The sequence below is a fragment of the Zingiber officinale genome, chromosome 3A (genome assembly GCF_018446385.1).
Source record: "Zingiber officinale cultivar Zhangliang chromosome 3A, Zo_v1.1, whole genome shotgun sequence".
NCBI classification, from domain to species: domain Eukaryota; kingdom Viridiplantae; phylum Streptophyta; class Magnoliopsida; order Zingiberales; family Zingiberaceae; genus Zingiber; species Zingiber officinale.
In genome coordinates this window covers 66,024,079-66,046,658 of record NC_055990.1, presented here as the reverse complement: position 1 = coordinate 66,046,658, position 22,580 = coordinate 66,024,079, and the positions used below count along the sequence as shown (strand labels likewise).

Below are 22,580 nucleotides of genomic sequence, written 5' to 3'. Positions count from 1 at the left end.
CTTAGTAGATCGTCGCCCACATGACATCCAAGAAGAGAAGAGGAATACGACAGAAGATCAAGAGGTCTTTGTCTACGAAGAAAGGTACAACTAATTATTTTTTTCCGCAACACTAGTTTTGTTTTCTTTGTATGGATCCTGAAATACCAACATCAGAGGGTAGCGATTTTGTGTTTTCATTTTTGTGCATCAATTTTGTGTTTCGATCTTGTGCTTTGATTGAGATCTCTGTAGTTAAACCTAAGGTTACTATGAGAATGATAGTAACTTCGCGGATACATTGAGATCTCTTGTTCGGATCTACCATTACTCCTTCCTTAGAGATAATATGACCCAAGAATGATACTCGATAGAGCCAGAACTCGCATTTGGAGAACTTTGCATATAGTTGTTTCTCTTGAAGAATCTGTAGTATGGTATTCAGGTGTTCAGCATGCTCTTCTTGGGTTCTTGAATAGATAAGAATATCGTCAATGAAGATGATCACAAATTTATCGAGATATACCGTAAATACCCGATTCATCTTATCCATAAATACAGCAGGAGCATTTGTCACTCCGAAGGGCATAACTATGAACTCATAGTGTCCGTATCTTGTTCAAAATGTCGTCTTCGGTATATCATCCTGTTTCACTTTCACTTGATGATAGTCATACCTTAGGTCAATCTTAGAAAAGATGGTTGCACCCTTTAACTAGTCGAACAGGTCGTCGATCCGTGAGAGAGGGTACCTGTTCTTGATTGTCACATTATTCAGCGCTCGGTAGTCTATACACATTTGCATAGACCCATCCTTCTTTTTCACAAACAGCACTGGAGCTCCCCATGGAGAGTGACTTGGGTGAATAAGTCCCTTGTTGAGTAACTCTAGTAGCTGTCCCTGAAGTTCCTTCAACTCAGCCGGCATCATACGATAAGGTGCTTTAGAGATTGGTTTAGTACCAGGAATCAATTCAATTTCGAATTCTATTTCTCTATCGGGGGCTAACCCTGGTAGTTCATCGGGAAACACCTCCGGATAGTTGCATACCACCCTGACATCTTCTAGCTTCTGGTCCTCGGTTTGACTTGTATCGACCACGTGTGGTAGAAACCCAGTACATCCCTTATCTAACATCTTTTGTGCCTTTATGGCTGATAAGAATCTCTCAGTTTCCTTCCTTGGTTCCCCAACAAATTGGAACATCGGTTTAGCTTTAGGTCAGAAGACTACTTTTCTTTTACGGCACTTGATCGAAGCACCATACTTGCTCAGGAAATCCATGCCCAATATACTATCATAATCATGCATGTCAAGCACTATCAGATCACAATAGAGTTCTTTGCCTGCGATTCTGATGGGCGCGGCTCACAACATATGAGTAGATGGCATTACTTCTCCCGAAAGCAGGGTCGTTAAGAATTTACCATTTAAGGCTTGTGGTGGCATCTCTAACTTCTTCATGAAGGGTGTAGAGACAAACGAGTGTGTCACCCCAGTATCAAATAACACAGTAGCATACTGACTAAAAATAGGTAGCTGACCTGTGATAACCGTAGAAGCACTCGCCACATCCTCTTTGGCGAGAGAGAAAACCCTAGCATTCGTCGTAACTGGTGGGGCTTCCAATCTCCCTTGGCTAATCGGAGTCCCTTCTATGGCAGCTTGCATCTGTTGTAGCTGTGAGGGGGCACTCCTGTTCTGATTATACTGCTGGGATGGTGCCTGAAACTGGATAGGGCAGTCTCTGGCCATATGTCCTTCCCATTTGCAACTGTAACACTTTTTTGTACCCTTGTGGCATACCCCGGAATGCTGCTTCCCACAAGTGGTACACTGAGGGTACTTAGGTTGCTTATTCGTTGGACCTCCTTTAGTGTTGTTCCATTGCTTTCTTTTTCCATTAGGGTTTCCTTTCCAGCTTGCTCTGGTACCTTGAGGTTTCTGTCCTTCCGTCTGTGATTGATTCTTACTCTCGTTCATCGCCTTCTGATAGTGTTCGGTGATCAGGGCACTACTGACTATCTCTTCTGTAGTCTGCGGTCTATTAATTCCACCGGCCACATTCAAAGATATCTCGGGTCGGAGCATCTTCAGCATCAGTCTGACCCTTTCTCTTTCTGTGCTGACCAACTCTGGGCAGAGGCGTGCAAGACGGTTTAAGCGCTTCACTACTTCGTTAACTGATAAGTCACCTTGCCGGAACTCGGTGAACTCGTCATAATGCCGGTTTGTTACCCGCATATGGTAAAACTCCTCGAAGAACTCTACTTCGAAGTCCGCCCAGTTCATCTGATTAATTTGTCTCTTGATCTTAATCCTTTCCCACCACATTCTTGCGTCTCCAGAAAAGCAAAATGATACGCACTTGATCTTTTTTGGTACGGGTCAATCCAACAGTTCCACTATACTTTCCACCGTCTTGAGCCAGGCTTGGGCGTCCCATGGATCACAAGTACCCGAGAAGTTCTCCGGCTTCAGCCTTAGCCACTATATTAAGTAAGTCTCCTGTCAGACTACTGGGGCAAGGGCTACCAATGGTACTAGTGCAGCTGCAGGTATGACGGGCAATGTATTTTGGTTTGCTGGTGGGGTGACAGGGTTTCCTTGCTGATTCATTAAAGCAGTGATTACTTGTTGTTGTTCTGTGATCTGACGCTAGAGGTCTGTGACCACTTGTGTCAGATCTGGTGGAGTCACCGTCTCATCGATCCTATTTCTGCGTCTTCTAGCCATATCTATCTTCATAAATGACAATAAGGCTAGCAAAAGTCCATGGTCCTCCCTACTTATATCCATGTATATTAAAATATCGCTTATCACACATAAAGGCAATTCATATCAGTTATACTTATGTTCATGCATACTAAAAGCATTTCTTATCATGCATAAAGAAATAGAGTAAGTACAGAGATTCTTACATGGAGCGGCAGGATGGAGGCTTGACGTGTGTGTAGTGGGAAGGCTAACGTGGCTCTGATACCAACTTGTAACGCCCGCCCCTTTGGTACGATGGGGTTATGGGTACGGAAAACATACATGCATATTAATTAATTTCTAAAGCAGCGAAAGTATTTATTTACATATTCTTTTAAAATTTTATTTTAATTTTCTTTTAAACCCAAATATCTAATTATCTAAACATTTATAATCATATGAGCATATTTAGCATAACTTTAAATTTAAGAAGTCATGATATCGATTTCTAACATAAGCATGAATAAGTAATAAGAAATCATGCAAAACATTCACATAAGGTAGGCATAGTTCATATCAAACTTAAATTAACATAAGCGGGTCTTTTTCCTTAGCCGAGCCACCACCACACACATCTCTTACCTCTCCTGCTGCTCCCTTAGTTTATCCATCCTTTATCTTTATCTGCGGTACAAGGAAAGTAAACTATAAGCACACAGGCTTAGAAAGATCCTTTCCTACTCACAAAAACCATGTATCATAGCATAATCACATAAGCATATAGCATGGAGACATAATCATCTAAAACATTGTATCATGTAAAAGAGCATCATAACATATCATATCATATCATTCTATATAAAAGCATCATGTCATACCTATCATATCATGGAAGAGCATCATGTCATATCATATCATATCATAAAAGAGCATCATGTCATATCATATCATATCATAAAAGAGCATCATGTCATATCATATCATATCATAACCTATCATATTATAAAAGTATATGCAAGATGTCTTTCAAAACATGCGTCATGTCATGTGCAAGATGCCTTTCAAAAAGAATATCATATAATACTTAAATATAATCTCAACATGAGGGCCCGGCTTGTACCACATGCATACATTAAAGCACGCATCCTAAGTAGATACAAGGTAACAAATCTTGAACCTACTAGAAACTAGGCCTGTTTCATAAACCATCGACCTAGGGGCACTTAGGAGCCCATCCCTTTTACTAGGCCCGTTTCATAGACCGTCGGCCTAGGGGCGCTTATGGAGCTCACCCTTGGTACAAGCCATACAAAGTAAAATAGCATGTCATATTTACTTATCATATCATGAAGAGTGCTCTTAGTCCCAACTAATAGGGAAGCAACTCTTAGGCCTTTTCTTGTCATATCATAAAGAGTGCTCTTAATCCCATCTAATAGGGAAGCATCTCTTAGGCCTTTTCTTGTCATATCATAAAGCATGCATAATTGTGCATATAGCCCATCATAAAAGTCATTATCATGCATGATTCATAAGCATCATAAGTGAGCATATAACATATCATAGGGAAACATAATCATGCATGGAAAAATAGAAACTAGCATCTCCTAATTCATATCATAGCATGTGAGACACATAGTAAATCATAATTAGGGTCTCTAACCCTAATTCCATGAAGGGGCCGAAACATACAAGGAATTGAATCTAGGTTACAAGTAACATAAAAGCATATGAACCCTAAACCACTTCATAACACTTATCATAAAGAACATCATGAGCATGTTTAGTTTAGGTTCTAAGCTTCCTAGGTCTTTTAATCCTATTATGGCCGAAACTTGCCAAGCATGAATCTAGGTTACAAGTAACATAAAAGCATATGAACCCTAAACCAACTTCATAACACTTATCATAAAGAACATCATTAGCATGCTTAGTTTAGGTTCTAAGCTTCCTAGGTCTTTTAATCCTATCATGGCCTAAACTTGCCAAACATAATCTAGGTTACAAGTAACATAGAAGCATATGAACCCTAAATCAATTTCATAACACTTATCATAAATAACATCATTAGCATGTTTAGTTTAGGTTCTAAGCTTCCTAGGTCTTTTAATCCTATCATGGCCGAAACTTGCCAAACATAAATCTAGGTTACAAGTACATAAAAGCATATGAACCCTAAACCAATTTCATAACACTTATCATAAAGAACATCATTAACATGTTTAGTTTAGGTTCTAAGCTTCCTAGGTCTTTGATTTTGTTATGGCCGAAACTTGCCAAGCCTAAACCTAGGTTACAAGTAGCATAAAAGCATGTGAACCCTAAACCAATTTCATATTATATACCATAAGGAATGTCATGAGCATGTTTAGTTTAGGTTCTAAGCCTCCTAGGTATTTTAATCTTGTTATGGCTGAATGTTTAAGGAGCATGAAACTAAGTCTAAGCGACATACAAGCATAAGAATATCAAGCTAACTTCGTATCATATCATAAGGAAAACCATGAGCATATTATATTTGATTTTAAACTTTCTTAGACCTTTAATCTCACCATGGCCGAAACCCTAAGTTGAATACATCTAGGTTCTAAGCAACATGTAAGCATGAAAACACAAAGAACTCGTCACATCATATCATAAGGAAAGTCATGAGCATGATAGATTAAATTTTAAACTCTCCTAGGCCTTCATTTCATCATGACCGAAACCTTCTAGGTATAGGTCTAGACTACAAGCAACATAAATAAAAACATGAGAATTTTAAACAAAACTCATATCCTAAGTTACATATCATAAGGAACATCGTGAGCATGTTTAGTTAGGTCTTAAGCTTTCCTATGTCTTTTAATCTTATCATGGCCGAATGGTTAAGGAAACATGAATCTAAGTTCTAAGCAATGTACAAGCGTAAGAACACTAAACTAATTTTCTATCATAGGGTACATATCATAAAAACATAGTGAGCATGTTTAGTTTAGGTCTTAATCTTCCTTAAGTTTTTATACTTTGGTGGTCTAAGTTTCAAGAAGCAACTCTAGATTTTTAAGCAATTCAAACTCATAGAAAAACACATGAACTACTTGTACCACAGGTGAGGGAATACTTACATCCTCTTACTTGGTTTTTCTTAAAAGAAGATACCCTTGTGAAGAGGAAGAAGAAAGCTTGTCCTTCTAGTTCTCCCTTTTGCTTCTCTTGTTTGTAAGGAGTAGATCTTGAGGACTTCTTCTTGTGAATTAGTTTTCTTAGGGAGAAAACCTTAGCTTGGATTCAGAAATGGGAGAGGAAAGAGTTCTAGGTCTCGGTGGAGGAGGAAGAAGGAGAAAGAAGGAGGAAGAAGTAGCCAATCTTTCTTTCCCTTCTCTTCTCTCATTCCTATTTATCCTTAATGAGGAAAAAGGAAGAATGTCCCAATTCATCCTCTTGACTCCTCTATTCTCTCACCCTCTTCATTCCCACGAAAATAGAAAGAAGAAGAAGAAAAAGGCAACTTGCCTTTTGTCTTTTGCTTGCTTCTTCTCTTAACCAAGAGGAAGAGGAGGAAAGCTACTTGACATTCTCTTGCTCCCTTACTTAATCTTACTCTTACTTTTAACAACAACTTCCATTCTTTGCTAATCATATATCATTCATGACTCTAGTGGTTATCATACTCATTTAGCTTTGTCTATTGTGAGGGGTTCATGGTTCAAGCCTTAACTTTTATTTCTTTTTGGTTCTATTTCCATTTCCCTTTTATTCTAAAAGAGAATACCCATATGTATAGCTTAAATATTTCATGGGTGTTACACCTCGGTGGATCACAAGAATGCAACTCTAATTGGTGTCATTAAGGATAGAAATAAGAGCTTGGTTTGGTCTCTTGCTTCCTTGTGGAGAAGTTGCCTCTCCTTTCAAGGAAGTACCCTAGATGTCCGTGAACGGGTTACCCCTGTCACTAGGGCCCCTCGGGTATACAATCTAAGATACTCTCTCTACGAGGTTAGCAATCCCTACACAATCAATTAATATGCAAAAAGTCTCATGCATAGTAGTTGAAACAAAGCAAGCGAAATCATCCAATGAATAAAGGCATAAATGTGAGTCTTACATCAAAACCAATCCACAACTACTCCCTAATCCTAGAACAAGAAATCTACACCGTAGACGCCGGAGAAACCCCCGAAGACATAATGTAATTAAGCATAGAATTCTCATACAAGAAGAGAGAAAGAGAAAGAATGCTTATCCAATGATGACGAGTGATCTTCGGATCCAATCGTTTGCTTCTAGAGTTGATGTGGTGATGAAGGATCACTGGACGGAGGTCCTGGACGGTGTGGAGTGGCACCAAGGTAATTCTCCCTTTGACGGCTTGCTCCCCCCCCCCCCCTGAGGAGAAGGGTTAGAACCCTTTCATAGGCTAGGGCACGGCTGCAGCGGCACGACCATGCCTTCTTATGCCTCTCTGAGCTGCACGGTGGTGCAGATGTGGCACGGCCGTGCCTTCTTTTACCTCTGGCCGTGCTGCATGGCCGTGCCAATTGGCACGGCCATGTGGATCTGGGGGCACGACCATGCTTTGCTTGGCTACTATCATGGGGGCACGACCGTGCAAGTTTGCATGACCATGCAAGGATCCGTCTCAGTTTGGCCGCACGATCGTGCAAGAGTTGCACGGTCGTGCACTGCTCTTCTTCTGTTTGGCCACATGGTCATGCGAGGTTGCACGGTTGTGTTCTTTGTCTCGTTCTGGTGCGTCGACAATCATTATTTTTGCTCCTAAAGTTATCCTTGTCAAAACAAAACCAAACAAAGAGTAGATATCTGAACAAAAGAGTATTTATGATGAGTACATGATCAAAGAAATGATCATACAAAGAATATATTCGTATAAAGCAAGTGAATGTGCGTTAAAACATGCATAAACGATCATAATATTTACGCACATCACTAACCGAAATTGACTAATGGATCTAGAGACCTCGGAATGACACGAAATCAATTCCTTTGTATTTGTCTAGTTCTCCTGATTGTAAAAATGCTCTCAAAAATCAATTTGACACAATATATTAAGAGTAGTGATTTTTAGATAATAAATCGATCAAAATCCACTAAAAATATTGATTCGACTGCTAAAAAAGATACTCGATTGGGAATAGTAATAAGGGTAAAAATGGAAATGGATATCTGATTTGATAATTTTAAAATTATGATACATGATTTGATAATTTTGAAAATTTATCTATATGGTTAGGTAAAAAGATGAAAAACTATGGTTAAAGTTTGGTGAGAGGAAGGAAGAAAAATTAATTTCATCTCATTTCAACTAAGTGGATAAAAATTAAAGAAAAAATTGATATGTATATTTAAGTCAATTCTTTTTCATTTTTGATTAAGTAAATGAAGAAAAATATCTCTATCTCATAAATCCAATATATTCTTCATCCACCCTTGAAATAAATAGGGCATAAGTCTCTTGTAAAAAGCTCTTTATGAATCGCCCATTCCATCAACTAAAACATCTTGAATTGAAGCTATAAATCATCTAATGTCTTCACTCTCTCACTCGTGAACTAAAATGGTAATGTATAACAATTGTAGTGACAATATTTCTTGTTGATATTTATTTGCAAGTTTGGTTAGGTTGTATTTAGTAACTTTTACATCTAAACTTCTCATCTCTAATTTTAGGTTTCCTTCATCTCACATTCAGCAATATTTGATATCTTCTTGTCTTGAAACTTATTTTATTTTCATTTTTTTCTTTGCTAGGACACAAATATATTTAGGGAACAATAAGTATGTTAATGATGACTTCACCACGAAAATCTAACTTCTCTAAATCCATCAAAATGGGTTGATCGGGTCATCTCCATAAACCTACAAAAGTTGATCGCTAAGTGAGAGCACGCACAATTTCCTAAAACCATATCAAGTACAATTATGTTATCACTTTTACATTTCCACTTTCATAAGCTAGATCACCTTATTTTATTTTTATAAGCCACATGTCCTACTATCTGATTAATTCTGGAGGTGGATGACTTAGTCCCACAGACCGCCCACCAGGTAAATCTAAAAACGTATGCATCTCTTCACCTAGCAGTCAATGCCCCAGATTTTTCTTTTTACTGGAGGAAAATATAATGCAGTGTGTCGTAGTTGGGATTTGAAATTGTTGTCAATTCGCAAGTGCATGGAATATAGTCAAGTAATAAAAATATCGATTCATAGTAACTGTTGATTAAACATTAATTGAGTTCACAAAGCTAGTTATCTAGACGATCGAATGTAGTGTTGGCCACGAACGTAAGAAAGAGAGAGAGAGAGAGAGAGCAAGAGAGAGAGAGAGAGAGAGCAAGTGAGCAAAGAAGGAAGTTGGCTTTGGGGGAAGATTTTATAATTTCAGTTTTACTATAATGGTAGTTAATGTCCCTATATATTATTCATTTCCTTACCTCCATGCTTACACTCTTGTAGGTATTCTAACCATTCATCAAAAAAAATTATAGGGATTCTGACCAAATATCGGTATGAACCCACAAAGTTCGTTCTAGAGTGTTTACCCCCATTGAATTTCAATGTTATGAAGTAGAAGAAATTCCGGTTAAAAGAATACCCTCTGTCACTAAGAACCCCTAGTAATATAGTCATCAGTGTATGGTTACGTCCTCTGCAAGTGTATGGTTACGTCATCAGTAATAATAAAAGATATTGTACCCACAGCAATGGGTTATAAGCACTAAAGATGTTTCAAAGCGAATTAACTAAACAAATAATTAAAAGATCATTTACAATTAAGATCAGAGGTAAGGGTAAAATGCAAAGATTTAGTTTTATAAGGATTCTATGAATCTTGGTTTCTTTGTGATAATCATTGATGTAATGTAATCTACCAAACCTTGCCCTCAATTGCAATGTATTCGTAAGAAGTCACCGGTTGTTTTTTGCAGAAAACACCGGTTAAGGACTTATATCTAAACCCTAAGCAATCAAAGAGTTATGAATCCCAATGAGGTCCGTTAACAGGGCAGCCCTGTCACGACGCCCTTCGGCCATACGACATAGAAATGCATCCCTAATCAATTAGCATTAAGATATAGAATTAAGCATGTCAATCTGTCCTACTTCTTTGCAAATTCTTGTTTTACCCCTAAAGGTAATCCCCTAAAAGGTCCGTGAGTGGGGCACCCCTGTCACGATGCCCCTCAGTCATACAATTTAGCGAATTCCTCTACAAGATTCCACAAGAGATACAAACAACCAACCAAGAATAGGAATTAGGATTGATTGATACAAAACATAGCAATATCCTTAGATTAAGAAGATGGAAAATCCATTGACTCTTACATCAAATTACATCACAAATACTCCCTCATTCCTAGAACAAGAAATCTACTCCATAAGGAATAGAGAAAGGACTGAAGACAAGAAAATTTAAGACATTCCAATCCAAGAACAAGAGAATAGAAAGGAACGCTTATCTCGTTAGGATGAGTGATCTTCGGAACCAATCCTCCGCTCTCCGAGTCAAATCTTGGATAGAAATCTCCCCTCGAATGGCTGGAAACCACCCCAAGAACATATCTCCCCCAAAGGGAGAGCCTCCCTTTCAAAAGGATAGAAGCTCTATATATAGAGGGGGCAAATTTGGGCACCACACGACCAGGGCACGGCCGTGTGAGATCCACACAGACAGGGCAATCCTCCTCTCAGCTAGGGTCGCATGGCCGTGTGATGGTCACACGGCCATGCCATGTACTGCCTCTGCTTGCTTACACGGCCAAGTGAAACTAGACGGCCTGGCCATTTCTCCTATCTGAAAGTGTTGGACGGTCGTGTGGGATACATGACCATGCCAATTTCTAGCTATGGAAAGGTTGCACGGCCGTGTGAAACCACACGGCCTGGGCAGTCTTAGTCACTGGAGGGGCTACACGGCTATGTAATTATACATGGCCGTGTACTGGTTGGCTAAAGGAGGGTGGCACGACCCCTCATCACCACATGCCCGGGAGAATTCCCCTTTGCAAGGCCATGTGACAGTCATTGCCTAGGTCGTTCTTCTCCGTTTGGTTGTAGAATCATCCACGGACATCAATTCTTCTCCAAATTTGACTCCTGAAAGCATAAAATGCACAAGAGTAGATCTCCGAACAAAGAGAAATATTTATGCTAAAAGAAAAGCAAGAAGCATGAAAGTGCATAGACAAAACATGTACAAAACATAAGAATATGCGTCAAAACATGCTAAATAAGTGTATAAAATCTACGCACATCACACCCCCAGACTTAAACTTTTGCTTGTCCTCAAGCAAAATACCGCAATCAAGATTCATGTATTCAATAGTGCATCATAATCCTTAGTGCACATTCCTAATTCTATCAAGAAGTTTCATTGATGAGCATGATCATGGAAACAACTCAAGTATGGCTTAAGCATAAGTATATTGTGCACAGTGAAAAGTAATTCCCAAACTCTTCAAGTTTTCAATCTATGTCCTAGTCGAGTCATCATCCAATTGAGTTCCTAATATTTCTAGTGATAGGCACTTTCCTGCAACACACTTGGTTCATATTTCTCAATCAAGCCAAGGTCTCGAAGGCGTGCTCGATATCAAGAGAACCATAGGAGTCATTTCCCCAATAACCTAACTCGAACTCAAAGGGGTGACTAGCTAGTTTCCACTCACAACAACTGTTTTTTATATCCCTTTTTCAATTCTTTTTTTTCATTTCACTTTTTTTTTTCATGCACCTTTTTTTTACATTAAGTGATTGCATTGTGCAACACTTAAACACATAAGCTCATAGGCACATAAGTTGGGATATTTTGATTTTTCCAAATGAGATTTTCAAGATTCGAGCCTCATCCAGTAACCAAAATGAAGTTTGAGAAATCACCAAGGAAACCAAGTACTAAACAAATAGGATGAATCATGGTTATTTCAATGATATCAACTATTCAAGTTCAAGTAAAGTGAAGTGAAGGTAAGATCCTTAAGGTTAAACCAAAACTGCAACTTATTTCCATATGATACTTAGCTTATTTCATAATACTTAAGATAGAGAAAAGAAGTACATTAAATGTACTAGCATCATTTACAATATCATGAATCAAGATAAAGAACGTACTAACAATTTTACTTTTGAACAAGAAAGCATAAAAGTGAGGATTTGATGTTCTCTTCAATGGGAGTGCCACAAAACTTTTCAAAAAAAATAGTCAAGTGACTATCAAAACAAAATAAACTACTAAACAAAATAAAAATGCAAAAATTTTCAGGTTTTCAAACCACCCCCAGACTTAAACTCTTCTTCATCCCGATGAAATCAATATGGTGGAGGAGGTGGACGAGGGAAAGGAGGTCTACGTCGTTCCCCAATAGGAAAACTAGGAAAACCAGATGTTTCACTCAGGAATCTATGATATTCATAAAGGGCATCTATTTGTTGGCTAGTAATACTCATGCCCTGCATAAAATCCCTCATTCTAGCTTGGTCAATATCATAGTCCTGAACAAATTCAGTCATTTGACCTTGAAAGTTCCTCATAAACTGAAAGTAATTTTGTACTTCTGTAAACTGGTCATCAGATAAAGAAAATTGACTTTCCAACATTCTTCATTGGGCATTTTGCTTCTCATGAAGTGAGTCCAGAGATGCACGGAAATCTGAAAAATCGAATTTGGAGGTACCCGTACCATAGGTAAAAGAATGCCTAGCAGGCTCCGGATGTTCGGAGGGCTGCGAGTATCCAAATGATGAGGGCTCAAGGTGTGGCTCTGTGTCTCTGGATATAGAAGGGACATTCTCAGGGTCTAAATCAGTAATTACCCAATTAGCTGTATTGCAAATAGAAGTTCGCTCGGGACAAGGAAGAGGTAAAGGAAAACCATTCGTCCTTGGAAATGTAAAACCATTCTCATCCCGACAAATTATTTTCATAGCAAGACATGCATCAATGTCTATCATGTCATTGCCATGGATGACTTCCAATCCATCTAAATCAAGTTCCAAATTTATAGCTATTTGAGTAATCAACCCACCAAAAATAATTGATCCCGAGGATGCCCTCCCAGCTCTCACCAAGGTTTGCAAAAAATGAAAATCGGAATCGAAGTCAACCTTATGTAGCATAGCCCATAGAGCGTAAAGCTCTACTTTCTTGATGACTCCATCACTTTCCCCCCTACCAAAAATAATTTTACTCATAACACGATGTAAGTATCTAAAGACAGGGTTTTGCATGTGAGAAGCCTTAGCTTTAGAAGGCTCATAAGGTTGTTCTAATCTAGTGATCGAATTCCAAAATTGATTCCAATTAAACCTAGAATAAAACCTGCGAGAGCTACCAGTAGACAATCCAAAACAAGTGTTAAAGTCACTAAATGTCTACTAAAACTCTTGATTCATAAGCCTAAAAATTATCTTGCCAAAATAGTCATCCTCCTTGGTAAAGTGAACATCTAATGAACTTAAGAACTCCAAAATAATGTGAGGATATGTAGGTAGATGTGTATACAAAATGTCATTCTAATCTAGGAACCCAATCATCCAATCTATATCATCTCTAATTCCTAACATGTCTAAAACAGTTGGGTCCATATAACGTGTACACATAATCTTTCTATTGACAAGAATTTCAAATCTAGGTTTATGATCTGCATTTCTGAAAACAATATTGAAGTCATTGTCGTTACCTTCGTCGCGTGCTATCCTCTTTCCTTTGCCTTTTGCTGGTTGCTTTCCTTTTTCCCTTGTTGGCTCCTTTCCTTCGCTCGATCCACCACTTTCCTTACAAAGTTTCTTCAGAATATTGGACATGTTGTCAAGATTAAGTGGGGAAAGGTGTTGTTTTTGGTTGGAGAAGATAGATCTTGAAGGAATAAATCTTGATAAACAAGATCTTTAGATATAGGAAGTCTAGATCTTGATGAAGTTTGTGGAGAAGCAAGAGTTTGAGATGTAGATCTGAGAAGGTTAAGGAGAAAGGTTGAAGAAGAAGGGAGTTTGGGGGGAAAGGATGCTTTGAGAGGGTGAGGGTGTGTGGCCAACACGGCCTAGGTATGGTCGTGTATAATAGACATGGCTAAGTCAATTGCTCCACACGGGCCGTGTGGATCTACACGACTTCATCCTTCCTCTCTTCGGGAGACCTTACACGGCTGTGCTAATCAACACGGCCACAGCCATCTCCTCGTCAGATGAATTTGCATACCCGTGCAAGGGACACGCCCGTATCCTTTTCTTTGTCGGGTTGGTTCACACGGTCGTGCAGATATGCACGACCTCAACCTTCTTCTTTTCGGTTCAGCTCACACGGTCGTGTGTGGTACACAACCGATATCCCTTCCTCCTCTAGAATCACCACATGGCCGTGTGTGGTACACGACCTGGCTCTTTTTCTCCTCGGGTTGCCTTACACGGTCGTGTCATGTAGACACAACCCTAGCATCCTTCTCTTCTGCAAGATGTACCTGGCTGTGTATGGCACACGACCAAACTTTGTTTTGCTCCAAATGATTGTTCTACTCTTGCCTTGCTTCTCCAATACTTCCATGCCCATGAAGAAGTCATGGCCAGCTCATGGAAGTGAAATTTTAACCTGAAAACAAGAGTAAAAACAAGTTTAAAAGAACTAACTAATGAACTGGAACTGAAAATACTAAAAGAACCCTTGGGTTGCCTCCCAAGTAGCGCTTGTTTAGGGTCTTTAGCTCGACCGTTCCCCTTGATCTTTTTCTTGCCCTAGGAGGGCAGACATATTTCTCATTTTTATTGGGAGGCCTCCTCCCAATATCGCTTGTCGGATCATTTTCTACATCCGGTGGCCTCCCATGAGGATGGAAATTTCAATCCTCAAGTTGATAAGCATCCGTCCCGCTGCGAACACTTAATAATAAAGAAGAGACATGGTTAGAAGCGTTAGACAAATCATATTCCAACCTTTCCTTACCAATTACCAAAAAAAGTTTATGATTTTTGACATCAATTATTGCTCCAACTGTGAAAAGGAAGGGTCTTCCCAATATGATTGGAATCTTCGGGTCTTCTATCATATCCAGAACCACGAAATCCATGGGAATATCGGCACCGCTTCAATTATTCCCATAGGATATCTACAAGAATGATCAGCTAGTTGTAGTGTCATGGTAGTAAGTTTCATGTCTTTGAGACCTAATTTATTATAAATTGAATACAGAATGAGGCTTACACTCCCCCCCCCCCCCAAATCACAAAAATCTTTTTCTATAAATTCAGATCCTATATTGCAAGGAATGTAAAAGCTTCCTGGATCATTAAGTTTTGGGAAAATGTTTTTTTCAAACAAAGCACTGCATTCCTCAGTAAGTGCAATGGTCTCAATGTCTCCCTTTCTTCTTTTATTTGACATGATGTCCTTCAGGAATTTTGCAAATTTTGGCATTTGCAGAATTACGTCAATCAAAGGAACTTCCACACATATTTCTTTAACTTTGTCCAAAAATCAACCAAACTCTTCATCCTTCTTTAGCATCACTAATCTTTGAGGAAAATGGATTACTTGACTCTGTGGATTAAGTGGAAGAGTCTCTTCAACCTTAATGGTACTCTCCTCATTTTCCTGAGTCTGATTTGGTTCAAGTGCTGGAGGAGAGAGCTCTTCTTCAGCTTTCATCCCTTTTGGAGCAGTCACTTGAGGATCTCCCAAGGTCCGTCCGCTCCTAAGTTCGATGTGATTGCAATGCTCTATTGGATTTACATCAGGTTTTCCAGGAAATTACCCTGGTGCTCTTGAAGATGATGAGACTAGCTGGGCAATTTGGCTATCTTGGATCTTTTGATGATTTTCAGAATTATCCATTCTCTGAGTCAACTTCAAAATGTCATGCTTCATTTCATTTTGATTAGAGATAATTTCCTCAAGCATATTTTCAATTTTAGAAAACTTATAGCCTTGAGAAGATTGTTGTTGTTGCTGAAAATTTGTTGCCCAGATTGAAAACTTTGTTTGCCTCCCATGGATGGTCCCTGTTCTTGATTATTTATGTAGGAAAAATTTGGATGATTCTTCCACCCAGGATTATATGTGTTGGAATATGGATTGTTCTGCCTTTGATTAAAACTCATGATGGCGTCACATTGCTCTAATAGATTTATCTGTGCAGATATAGCTCCCAAAGGACATGAGTCTTGTGAATGATCAAAACTACCACACGTTTCACAACAATTTACTATGACATTGACTGTATTAGTGCTAGTCCCCATACTTTCCAACTTCTTTGTGAGAGCATCCAACTTTGCAATCATTAGAGTGACTACATCTACATCAAATTTCCCTGATGCTTTATTTGGGTTTGAATAAGAATAGCCACCACTTCTATCATTTGCCCATTGATGATGATTTTGTGCTACACTTTCAATTATTTCCTCAGCTTCATCTAGACTTTTATTCATGAGTGCCCCTCCAGCAGCTGAATCTAGGGACACCTTAATATGATAATTAATGCCATTATAAAATGTGTGTAACACTAACTACTTCTCCAAACCATGATGTGGGCATTGTCTGAGCATATTATTATATCTATCCCAAGCTTCAAATAGAGATTCTGAGTCAGCATATTTGAAACTTGCAATGAGATTCCTCATATGAGTCATTTTACTAGGTGGATAATATTTATCCAGAAATTATTGCTCGCATTGTTCCCATGTGGTGATGCTATTTGGAGCTAAAGAGTTCATCCATTGCTTAACTTTATCTCTTAAAGAAAACCCAAATAATAATAAACGCACCGCTTCAGAAGGAGCATCATTCATTTTCATTGTACCACATATCTCATAGAAGACCTCCAAGTGTTGATTTGGGTCTTCATGCGGTCCTCCACCAAACTAATTTTGCTGCACCATAGAAATAATAGCCAGTTTGATCTCAAAATTATTTGCTTCAATATAAGGTCTTGAAATGCTAGATTGAAACCCTCTAGCGTAAGGTGCTGCATAATCTTTTAATGGTCTATTTGCCATGCTAGAATGATCTTGTTCAGTTAGTTGTCTTTGTAGAATTTTTCTTCTATGAAATGTTCTATCTATTTCTGGGTCTAGAGGAAGAAGTTCTCCTGCAAAGTTAGATCTTCACATACACAAGAACAAGATATGTTTGCTCAAAAAGAAAAGAAAAGAATAGAAGAATAGAGAGGATGTAGTTTACAAAAAGAATTAAAAAACAAATGAATGCAAAGAATGTAATGAATGAATGCAATGAATGGATACAATAAAAGAATGCAAAATAGAATTGGAAAAGTAGTTACTAGTTAGATGTAAGAAAGGAAAAAAAGTTTAGTCTAACTCAATTGATAATCTCTAATGTTATAAGCGTAATCCCGGCAACGGAGCCAAAACTTGTTACGCACCGCAAGTGTACGGTTATGTTGTCAGTAATAATAAAAGATATCGTATCCACAAGGATTGGTTATAAGCACTAAAGATGTCTCAAAGCGAATTAGCTAAACAAACAATTAAAAGATCATTTACAACTAAGATCAGAGGTAAGGGTAAATGCAATGATTTAGTTTTATAAGGATTCTAGGAATCTTGGTTTCTTTGTGACAAACATTGATGTAATGTAATCTACCAAACCTTGCCCTCAATTGCAATGTATTCGTAAGAAGTCACCGGTTGTTTTCTGCAGAACACACCGGTTAAGGACTTATATCTAAACCCTAAGCAATCAAAGAGTTATGAATCCCTATGAGGTTCATTAATGGGGCAGCCCTGTCAAGACGCCCCTCGGCCATATGACATAAAAATGCATCCCTAATCAATTAGCATTAAGATATAGAATTAAGCATGTCAATCCATCCTAGTTCTTTGCAAGTTCTTGTTTTACCCCTAAAGGTAATCCCCTAAAAGGTTCGTGAGCGGGTCACCCCTGTCACGATGCCCCTCGGTCATACAATTTAGCGAATTCCTCTACAAGATTCCACAAGAGATACAAACAACCAACCAAGAATAGGAATTAGGCACAAAACACGACAATCCAATACAAGATTGATTGATACAAAACATAGCAATATCCTTGGATTAAGAAGATAGAAAATCCATTGACTCTTACATCAAATTACATAACAAATACTCCCTCCTTCCTAGAACAATAAATCTACTCCATAAAGAATAGAGAAAGGACCGAAGACAAGAAAATCCAAGACATTCCAATCCAAGAACAAGAGAATAGAAAGGAACACTTATCTCGTTATGATGAGTGATCTTCGGAACCAATCCTCCGCTCTTCGAGTCGAATCTTGGACAGAAATCTCCCCTTGAATGGCTGGAAACCGTCCCAAGAACATATCTCCCCCAAAGGGAGAGCCTCCCTTTCAAAATGGAAAAAGCTCTATATATAGAGGGGGCAAATTTGGGCGCCACATGGCCCAGGGCACGGCCGTGTGAGATCCACACGGCCAGGGCAATCCTCCTCTCAGCTAGGGTCGCACGACCGTGTGATGGTCACACGACAATGCCATGTACTGCCTCTGTTTGCTTGCATGATCATGTGAAACCACACGGCCTGGCCATTTCTCCTATCTGAAAGTGTTGCATGGACGTGTGGGGCACACGACCATGCCAATTTCTGGCTCTAGAAAGGCTGCACGGCCGTGTGAAACCACATAACCTGGGCAATCTTGGTCACTAGAGGGGCTACAAGGCCATGTAATTATACACGGTCGTGTACTGGTTAGCTGAAGGAGGGTGGCACGACCCCTCTTCACCACACGATTGGGATCATTCCCCTTTGCAAGGTCGTGTGACAGTCATTGCCCAGGTTGTTCTTCTCTGTTTGGTTGTAGAATCATCCACGAACATCAATTCTTCTCCAAATTTAACTCCTGAAAGTATAAAATACACAAGAGCAGATCTCTGAATAAAGAGAAGTATTTACGCTAAAAGCAAAGCAAGAAACATGAAAGTGCATAGACAAAGCATGTACAAAACATAAGAATGTGTGTCAAAACATGCTAACACTACAACAAAAACTGGAAACGACAACACCCCTACGACAACGGTTTTAAGAGAAAGCATTGCGTATTTGCTCAAAGACAACGGTTTTTGCCAAAACCGTTGTCTTTGAACTCCCCATTAAATATAAAAGACAACGGTTTTGGAAAAACTGTTGTCATTGAGCGATTTTTTTTTTAAAACGACAACACTTTTTACAACGGTTTTATAAAACGTTGTCTTTATCTGCATTTTTAGCGGCTACGACAACAGTTTTGAAAAAACCGTTGTAATTGAATTTGGTCATTTCCCCCCTTCGATTTTTTCCTTTCCCTCGTTGTTTTCTTTTCGGCGTCGTGTTTTCGGGTTCCCAAACCTAAGCCATTTATCTTTCCCTCTCCTCATACGACGTTGTGCTCCTTCTCGTTTCCTGGTGAGCGGAGGCGTTCTCCAATGGGCTGCCGAAGATCCAGACGCACGGGAGGGAGAAACCAGAGAACGGGATCTGCCATGACGACAGCGCACCACCGGTGAAGGCGAAGACCATCGACGAACTGCACTCCCTGCAGAAGAAGAGGTCGGCGCCGAGCACCACCACTACTTGACGCTGACCATCAGCGTCAGCGACAGCGCCCTCAAGTTTACCCATGTCCTCTACAACCTCTCCCCGGCCGATATCTGCTCTCATCTCCTCTTCATCACTCAAATCATCACATTTCATTCTCATTGAAAGAATCACAAATTCCTTGTAGAACTCTACGAGCAAGCCATAAAACATGAATATGGATCATTCATAACATCGACCGGAGCCTTGGCTACCTTGTCCGGCGCGAAGACTGGCCGTTCGCCGAGGGACAAGCGCGTTGTCAAGGATGAAACCACTGCCAATGAGCTTTGGTGGGGAAAGTAAGTCCACACAACTAATTCATGATCCTTCCATTGATGGTTCCTTCTAAAAATGTATGTTCACTATTCATGCAGAGGCTCACCGAACATAGAGATGGATGAGCACACCTTCCTAGTGCACAGGGAGAGGGCTGTCGATTACCTCAACTCTTTGGATAAGGTACATATGCACATCAAGTGTTTGATGTAATTCCTCATACATCCTAATAAGGTACATATGCACATCAAGTGTTTGATGTAATTCCTCATAGATCCTAATATGCCATCTGAATGATACAAGGTATTTGTGAATGACCAATTCCTCAACTGGGATCCCGAGCATCGAATCAAAGTTCAAATTGTCTCTGCAAGGGCCTATCATTCCCTGTTCATGCACAACATGTAAGTGAAAAGTACTACTAATAAGAATGCTAAAGATGCTCTTCAATTCTACAGTTCGACAGTTATCTAGATAAGTCATCTTTGCGTTGGTTCTGTTGATCTCTAGTAGTGAATCATAGTTGTGTTAGTAGCAGGCTGGATCATACATATGCATATATTAGTGTTAGTGAGATAACTAGCTCCTCTTTCTCTCCTTAATGCCAAGGGAAAACATGTAAATTAGAAGAAGAAAAACTCTCTTTTGCAAGAAATAATTGGAAGGATCGAAGGTGCATTTGTCCTACGCCTGAAGAATTGGAAGAAAAACCCAAATTATTTTTATTTGTGAACATTACCAATTGAAACCTTTCAATCACCGAGTTCCTAGTCATATGGAGTGTTTCATTGAGGCATCTATAGCATTTCAAACTATGCATTTTGAGCATGGGATTTAAAACAGAGATAGACTACCTTATTCCATTGTCTTCTTCGAAGGTGGTGGAAATTGCTTAGAGATGCTAGAACTACATTTTCATGTAAAGCTCATCTTCCAACATGGTAAATTCATTTCTCTAGCATATCAGCAAGATTTGCCTGCAAAATCTTGAAATTTCGTTACACTTCACCCTCTCACACTTATCCATTAAGAAACTTTGATCTTTATATTTATATGTATAGTGTTGTCGAGCTCCATTCTATTTTAGTTTTCATAGAATTGTCAATAAAGTGGAAACATCGCATTTGATCGAATGCGACATGCAAGTGAACTTGTCCATTATTCGTTTTTTTTCCGAATTTAGGTGCTACTTGCTAGATAGTGGCACAAGCATCATCCCTGTTTCTATGCTTTTCTGCAAGATTTGCTAATGATTGCATTTCTTTCTTCCATGCTAATTTTTATATATCAGTTGTTGAAATTATCAATAATTGGATCTACATTAGTTTGGAAACTTTCTATATGCAGATCATGTTGGTATATTTGAGCCAAATGATGCCATTACATTGGAATGTTTTTTCTCTAAGAAATCCTTTTTTCCTTCTACTAAATTTCTAAATATCTTTCCTTTCCTCTTTTTTTTTTTCTTGATGAAGTTTTGATCCGCCCAAAGAGGTTTACTGGTTATACAAGACTTGCCATTGTTGTTGTTACTGTTGTTATTGAAATTCTGGTCCGATTTACAACTAGAATACGTAATGCACTATTGCCTTGGGCTGAAACGGATCTCTTTTGCTTCACAATTTACAATGCTGGCTAGTTTCCATGTAATCGATACACACACTACATGACTACCTCCACCAGCATTGATCTTAATCTTGATAGGAAAGAAATGGTCATCCTTGACACACAGTATGCCGGGGAGATGAAGAAGGTTTGTTTGGTGTGATGCACTATCTAATGCCTAAAAGAAACATTCTCTCCCTGCACTCTAGCAACAATATGGGCAAAGATGGTGATGTTGCCCTCTTCTTTGGACTATCAGGTAAGTGTTGGTCACACTACTTCCACATTCTTCCATTCTTTGGATTCAGCAAAATCACAACTTGTTGCTCATTTTCTTCTCAAAATTCAAACTTTATTTTCCTAATTGTTGTGAATTTGGATCCCAGTACTGTTATCCAGGTATGTGGCTAACAGATTTGACAAGGGCAAGGTATGAAGTGAGGGAGAAGACATGCACGAGGAAGGTATCCATTTCCGTCCACTTGCTTCCATTCTTCTAAATCTCATGCTCTGATATTTGTTTCATCTTAATTTTTAACATTTTCTACCTTTTTTGATTGCTTTCACTGCTGCTGTGCTGCATGATAGTATTCGATCATTTTCTTCTATTATTAATTTTGACAATATTCCTTGGTTTTCCTTCATTGTTGCATGTCTTTAATGCAGCATGTCTTTGTTGGCCTTTTCGAGCGGGTCCACGTATGTTATGTTCCATTGGTGCAGTGGCTCGCTCTCTAATTATTGTTCATTTTTCACCTCTTGATCACCTTGAAATATCTATATCTATTCTAGCAATTACATCGGTATTATATTTTCTATTGAGAAACATTTATTTAGTATCTATTTATTGGTTTTGAACAGAAGAAGAAGAGGCGAAGAGGGTTGAAGGGAATGGAGAGTATGAACTCGGATTCAGAGTGAAGGGGAATAAGAAGGGACAATTTCGTTTGTTTTTTTCTCCCTTTTTTCTTTGATGTAGTTTTTTTTCTTTTGAATTTGGATTTTAATGTGAGTAGTTGTCAATGGTAATATTTGACATATTCTCAATTTTCTCAAATAATTTCTTTTATTTGACTTTGCTTCTTCATTACTGATTTTTTTTACTAATATAATCTGGGTTTGTTAACAGTTCATGAAAACAATTTACTCCAACGAAGAAATTGATGAAGTGCGATCCGAATGGGTGGATTGTGTACTAGACTATATTCATTACTAGGTATAAATTACTAGACTTCAAAAGATGGTTGAACACTTTGTTTGTGACTCCATGACTTATTGATTTTGATTCCTTAGTGCTAATAATTTGTTTGTTCACAGCTAGCTATCTCCTTTGCTCAATACTTCATTCTTGCATTTCTACCATGAGCAGAATTAGCTGACATTTCCCTTATTTATTGCCTCTCTTTGTGGTCCAAAATTAATAATGGCTGGGTTGTGTGAGTAGCTTATTTAGTTTTT

The 22,580-nt window shown here is 38.8% G+C and overlaps 1 pseudogene; it reads left to right on the top strand.

The window, feature by feature from the left end:
- The first annotated feature begins 6,962 nt into the window (after positions 1 to 6,962).
- LOC122050455 lies at positions 6,963 to 22,166 on the top strand (annotated as a pseudogene).
- Positions 22,167 to 22,580: the final 414 nt, after the last annotated feature.